Source organism: Syngnathus typhle, linkage group LG17, assembly GCF_033458585.1.
Source record: "Syngnathus typhle isolate RoL2023-S1 ecotype Sweden linkage group LG17, RoL_Styp_1.0, whole genome shotgun sequence".
Lineage (NCBI taxonomy): Eukaryota > Metazoa > Chordata > Actinopteri > Syngnathiformes > Syngnathidae > Syngnathus > Syngnathus typhle.
Genome location: NC_083754.1, coordinates 9803935 through 9810813, shown reverse-complemented (window position 1 = coordinate 9810813; position 6879 = coordinate 9803935). Strand labels below are relative to the sequence as shown.

The 6879-nt window shown below is 43.0% G+C and overlaps 1 long non-coding RNA gene across 1 annotated transcript; it reads right to left on the bottom strand.

Moving 5' to 3' along the window:
- Nucleotides 1-540: 540 nt before the first annotated feature.
- LOC133170922 (uncharacterized) lies at nt 541-4716 on the bottom strand. Its single transcript, XR_009718642.1, has 2 exons — nt 2455-4716; nt 541-2382 (listed from the first exon to the last, which is right to left on the bottom strand). It is a non-coding gene; the product is annotated as an uncharacterized LOC133170922 (long non-coding RNA).
- Between the last annotated feature and the right edge of the window lie 2163 nt (nt 4717-6879).

Sequence of the window (6879 nt, the reverse complement as noted above, 5' to 3'; positions counted from 1 at the left end):
CCTCAAAAAGTTGCCGGCCCTCCCTCGAGAAAAAACCCTGCCAGTCTAATGACATGGAAAAAGAGGGAGGCCCTTTCTAACATCCTCAGTGATTCCTTCCACCTGGCGTCAGCCAGGTACAAGGAGTCTTGGCACATATCACAATCCACAAAACAGTATGAGCTCACAAAACAGAAGGAAAAGAAATGACAAGTTCACCGACCGCTAAACAGTCAAACTGCATTGTCAATGTTAACATGTGAAAAGTTAAATGAATAAGATAAAGTAATTGCAGCATGTAGTCATCAGATAAAGTACTGATTGATAAAATATTGACGCAATATCACAGCATACTGAAACGTTGAAGCGCCCTCAGTGTTGCCCCCCTTGCATATGTAAGTGCCTGTCGATGCAAAGTCCAGTCCACTGAATGCTCAGTAGTGAATTTGCGCCGGGATCACTGCTCAGGGCCTGCCGTCCATCCAAAATCTTTGTGTCAGGTCTAAATACCATCAGACATTTATTTACACACTGGAAACAAAGAGGAGAAGACAACCAGTATTCTTTTGCTCGCGAGGAGAATTAGGTAGAAGGCCCAGTTCACAGTCCTCCACCAATTCTGACCTGCCCTACCGTCATCTCCTCTTTTTATATTGGGTTGCCCTGGTTACAAGAGGCGTTGCTACACTAAAGGGAGGGGAGAGTGTGTCTGTAGCAACGCTGTTTCAGCTAACTAATAATGTTGTGTGGTGCGAGGCCGCATGGCCTTGGCCGATCTGTGACCCCAGGAATGCAGAGTCTGTTCTTAGATGGTTGGCATCCTTGTTCCTGGGTGCAATCTCTAAACCTGGATGCCGTGTCTCTGTAAAACAATGCTCTAGACTTTCTTGCTACATTTCACACAATAATAATAATAATAAGTAAATAATCAGATACCTCTCGTGCAAACACTCTAACAAAGGTTAAGTAGATGTGAGATAACTTGCATGAAGTCTACTTAAACAAACATTGAGTAAATATGGGATAACTAAACACTGTCTCGGACAAAGCAATTAACAGAGAGAGGACTTCTCTTGAACTAACAAGAAACAAAGAACAAAGATGTTCTGTTTCTAACTTGTGAGGGCCTCTCAAAGATAAGACAAGGAAAGGGAGTATAAGGACTCCCCAAGGCTAGCCGGCACATATGTTGACTTGAGCGAAGATATGTGACCTTCGGTTCCAGGCCGACCAGCGCTTCAGCAAAACTAATTATTCTAACACTTTGTCCACTTCACCGTCCTCAGAGTCTCTTTCCAGGCCCCGGTCAGCGTCCACGGGGTCTGCAATGATCGGAAGCCACTGCCAGTATTTAACGATGACAACAGCACAAAACCTTGAATTGCAATGGAAAAAAAAACAGCTATGCCCAGCGTAGGCCGGAAGTCCTCCCGGCCCCCTTTGGTCACCCCCAGTAGACGACATCTCCATAACCAGTCGTCTGCAAACTAAATCTTCTCTTTTGGGGTTGATTGGGGCACGGGGACGACTGGTGGTGGTCGTCTCATCGAAGTGCTCAGTAGAACCTCCGAGGCGTTCTCGGCATCTACTCCTATGATCCAGAGGCCCACGTGATTCCTGAAACAAACAAACAAACAAACAAACAAACAAACAAACAAACAAACACTCCCCCTAGGAGTTATGAACAAACCTCCTTATTTCTCGTTGTGTTGTCAGTCTCGCAAGATCCCTCCTGTAGCAGAGTAACTTCTGCCTGTTCAAGTTAGTCTTTCCTGCTGCAGCTGTCCCTTTCTGAAGTCCTGTCAATCAGTCTTTGCAATTGCTTTTCCCAGTTCAAATCTTAATTTTTACTCCAAATTTTCCTGTTTGATTCCAATTTTTCTCAGTATTCTCAAATGGGCATCAGTCCTGTCAGTTTTGTTCACCCAATTTGTTTATGTACATTATCTTTGTCTCCCCTTCAAGTCATCTTACTGTTCAAATCAGTCGCCCTTTTGAATGAACCTGTAATCTTCCCAAAATGATTTAACTATCCGACTCTTTTCAACATTTGTTATGCAAATAACCCTCTTACAATGCGTTCTTAAATACTTTCCCTTCATTATCAGCTTTAATGCATTCATATGTTAAGAAATTAACCCTATTGCTTGTTTTTGGTCCAGTTTCCTATTTTATTTAATTACCTTCCAAACAATTGTTTTCTATTGCGCTGCAGTCTAATCCCTATTAGCTGTATGAGTTGTCATCATTCGTGCTTTTCCGTTGAAACACTTTAACCGTTACTGTCGCTAGATTGTTACCACGCTTTGCATCCATTCCAGATTGTTGTCTCCCAGTAACTCCTTTCCTTTCGAGCTGCTTCTTCTGCTCCTTCCATCACTGCCTGTTGAATTCTGGCACGTTCTGTTAAAGCCTCAAAAATAATTGAATCCGAAAAAACATTGAATGTCACAAATAGCTTTTATATCTACTTACTCATTTAAATGTAACTCCCCCCTCTGACACATTCACTCAATGTGTCATCAGGCATTCAAAAAGGAACCGGCAAAACGTCCTACCGCATCATCATACGTCCTGCAGCCAGTTTGTCGAACCTTTCACTCATCCAGAACAGTCATCCCCAAGTTCCTGAAAATTGACTGTTCACCCCACACTCGGCAACAAAACAACAATCATCGCACACCTGCCAGTGAGCATACAGCCCTGCTGACAGCGGACCCTTGTGCTCACAAAAAGTACACAGGCGTCGAGTATCAAAATAAACATAGACACACAAAGAATCATGGCGCCCGGGGATTCCGTCCTGAAAATCCTCAATCATCACAAAAATCAAAAGGGTTAGGGTTAACATTTTCACGTGAATTCAATATAAACTCTCCAAGACTGCAATCGCCAACCTGCAAAAGTAATACAAGTTATAAAACAGCCAGCAATCTGCTCCTTGGCTGGTGGTTGATGCTGCAATAAGTCAAGTGACGCACATAAACAAAGCAAAGCTTGCACTTGCCACAAGCAAGCTTAAGTTTCAAATGTTTAGTTGTCATCCACATAGTCAGTCATCCCGTCGGGTGAGTCCAAGTCTGTCACGTCATATCGTCCATTGTCCTAGTGTTTGATATTAGTCCTGTCTTGTCCATTCGTGTTGCTGAAATGGGCCTTCTCCATGAACTATTTTGTTGTTCATGGTGCCTCTGATTAACCATCAGCTGTTGGTTAAGGTTACAACTCATCACTCATCAAACTTGGGTGTTCCAGTCTCATGTGAGAGGAATCTTACCCTTAACTGTGACCCTTTCACCCCAACTCCAAAATACTTTGGCCTTTCACCCTGTCCCAGACACACATACACATTCTTAACCACACAAGTGCCAATTCAGTCACCTTCATCGCTCAGCTCTCATTCCACACCAAACAAATTTAGTATGTGTAAGTGAGTAGGCAATCAGTGAATATTGAAGGTAACACTTCATTTCTGGATGTTCTTCTCGATTAAATATTTCATACAATCGTACCTCACTTTTACCGTAAAACTGTCAATTAAATTCCTAAAAAATTTAGTTATTTCTACTACTGAGCCTGTCCAAGGGTGAGCATGGGGAAAGAAGCAGCCTCAGATGGTCCTTAAATAATTTTATCCTAATCAATCATTCTGATCGAATCGCTGGGTAAAGATACTCGAAAGGGTCCCTCCGACAGTCTACTCCCCTATGGTGTTTTCACTTTGCCTTGTCAATGCATTTGTTATTTGAGTCCTATCACGTTTGTCATCTCGTTAACTGTCATTTTGTGTGACTCTTATGCCGCATTATTCTTAACTGTCAAAAGTTTCCATGGCTGTTATTCCTTGAACTTATCGGACTTTCTGACACCAGAATTCCCCGTGAGGTGTAATTAACTTCTAATTTTATTAATTAATAATAATCAGGTCCATTGTACAATCTAGCCACCTCTTGACTGCATCCTATTGGGTCCTAATGTCCTATTTTCATCTCCAATTTGTCAATGACTCTATGTCTAATTGTTAAGCTGGATGGACTAAATGTGATCCTACTCTTATTTCATACAATTTAGCCTATCTGTTTTATCCAAATTTATCCTCTGATTATGATGCTTTTACTTTTTCTGTAACACTACACCTTTTGTTCCTGATTTATTTATTTATCTTTTATCAAGACTCCTCAGTTGTGTCAAGTTCAGTGCCCAAGCAAGCTTCCATTCACTTTGACCCAAGCCCCACCAAGTATTGATTACGCCCCAGCAAGGAGTCCAGTTCGCTTGTTGCACATTTCATGTCTCATGGGTCTTTCGCCGCACCTCATTGTCAAGTTGTTGTCTTTAGTTGTAGCCACAGAGCCAACTCATTCCTCACTCTCGGATGAGTCCATTTTCAACTGAGTCCATTCACATCTTGTAAGTTTCTTCCCTCTCGCCTCAGAGGATGTCGTTTTCCTCCGGAGCGTTGTGCTCCCCCCAAGCACAAATATAGTCCTTCTTTGCTCTTGCAAAAGGTCAAAGGTGCCTCAGAGCCATGCACCGTTTTCTTGTTGTTCTCAGCTGTCGGTGGAGTCTCGGGATCGAGTTTCAGGGTCACTGCTGGATACTGGAAAAGACAGACTGGGAAACCAAACTTAAATATCGTCTTCCAATTAGCCATTAATTACCTAGTACCTTTTGTTAATCAAATTTCCAATTCTCCTATTAACAACAATTCAACATATTTGAGAAAAACGTTGCCTTTCCTTCATGAGCTCTCGGCTGTATTGTGATGGACCTTATTTGAACAATTTTAAAGTGGCAGATTACCCCAAACTTAAAATTTCAAGTCTTAACTGTGATTTCTCTCAATTATACTGTGATTTCCAGAAGCTCATCCTAATTTCAGGCTACATTCTATTGTTTGTTTTCCTGCCTTTGATTTTATGCAATCCTCTCTATCATCTTTTCACCTTTCCTGATTTGAGCCTTCAATTTCAGATAAAGTTTCCCAATTTTGCGTACAGAATGTACATTATTCATAATTAAGTCATGTTCCAAACATAGCATCATCTCCGGTTTGACCTCAGTATTATTGGTGTTATGCTCACTTACCGATATTACTGGACTATCTTGAATTTTTAATTCTCCGCCACTACATCGAAGGCCATTTCTCAGCTGTTCACTTTTCCCATGCTCCAGTTAGGCTCCATTACTCGAATCTAGAATGTGATTTTCATTTGAGTTTCTTGCTTTTGGACTTCTACAATGCTCCTATCGCTAATTTATTTGTACCGAGCATACTTTTACAAGAGTATTAAAAGAACCACCAGATTACTACCAAATCCAATCTCTCCTCGTTGGCATCTCCTCCTCTATTTTGAGCTTGCTGCTTTTGACCTGTGCGTCTTGTTACAGTGGGCAATGGTCAGCCTTGTCGGGCCAACGCAATTTACGAGCAGGCTCTCCATGCATACAATTCAATCCTATGTCTAAATCCAGAGAATTCCTTTAATTCCAGCTGCTGCTGTGGCCCTCACTTGATACCTCTCTTGCTCTCATAAATTAGTGTTGACCGGTTGAGTTTTCTTTAGACACTCAAATCACCTATATTTGGGTTGTAGTGGTTAGCCCTCGCATGCTCCTACTCCACCTGTTAGACGGCTGTTAAACATTAATCCTAAATTCATGCTGTGTCTATGTCCTCCTGGAGACAACGGATGTATCCGCCGTTACAGGTTTTTTACGTAACAGAAAATCAGAAGTATTGAGGAGAGCCCCAAAGAAACGAGTATCAATAATTTGTTTTCAATTTTGTCATCCTTTCAGCAATATAAATTAATAAGTTGAGCTTTTCGTCAAATCCAATTTCCTATTCCTCTCAGAATGCTAAAAGGAGCGTCAGCTGGCCTTAGAGGGGTCCCCCATTATTTACGAGGGGGCCACACTCTTCTGCCAACGCTTGCTGTCGTCCCAGCATGTTTTTCTTTGGATACATCTATATTGGTGTCGTATTGGTTAACACACGCATGCTCCTATTTCTCCAGTTGGTCATGCATTCTTTTGCTCCTTCAGCATTCCATCTTCCATCATTTTGTCATAGTTCCTTTCGCTGCTGGCCACGCAGGCCCCTAAAATGGGCACAACTCCAGCCGTTCGCACCGCCCCGACGTCACCCGCGCGGGGAGGGGCCAGCCTGAAACACAGTGGGCAGGTACAGGTTGGCCACCCTGCCGCCCAGGGGGCCGGATCCCTCTCCCCGCGCGTGCAGCGCAGGTGGGCACGCGCCCAAAGCAACGAGAGCACACCATCCTTATCCGTTCCTTTTGCTGCTTCTACAAGCACACGCTCACACCCATGCGCGCTCATGAGCATAACCACACACACGCACGCACGCACGCACACACACCCATTTACGCACGCACACACGCACGCACACACACACGCACACTTACGGGGCCCAACAAATACACACTTCAAGCGTCCATTCATTCGGAAGCTCAAACAGACAACATTAAGCTGACAGAGTTCACAAAGATTACACACGGACACAGAAGACATACAACGGGATTCGAATCCATTCCACATTTTGCTTCTTTCCAACTGCTGCTTAGCAGTTTGGTCATTTTAACTGTCATCAGAGCAGATGCACTGACAAATACGCACGTCTTACTTAACTTTTGTGTCGTTTCGTTTCGTTCCTAATAGCGCTGTATATTTCCCTTTTATTCTGCAGAATTTAACTTAAGTGTGCACACAAATTACTTGTTATATCACTACTAAACCCCCCAGAGGCCTCTTTTCCACGTTTTCCATTTTCACACAGCAGCCGCACAAAACCTTCGTCCAATAGCGGTTTTGTCGCCGGCTCAAATTTATCAAACTTTGACAGACGTGCATGCTATTACAGTGCGCCTCGACAAATCG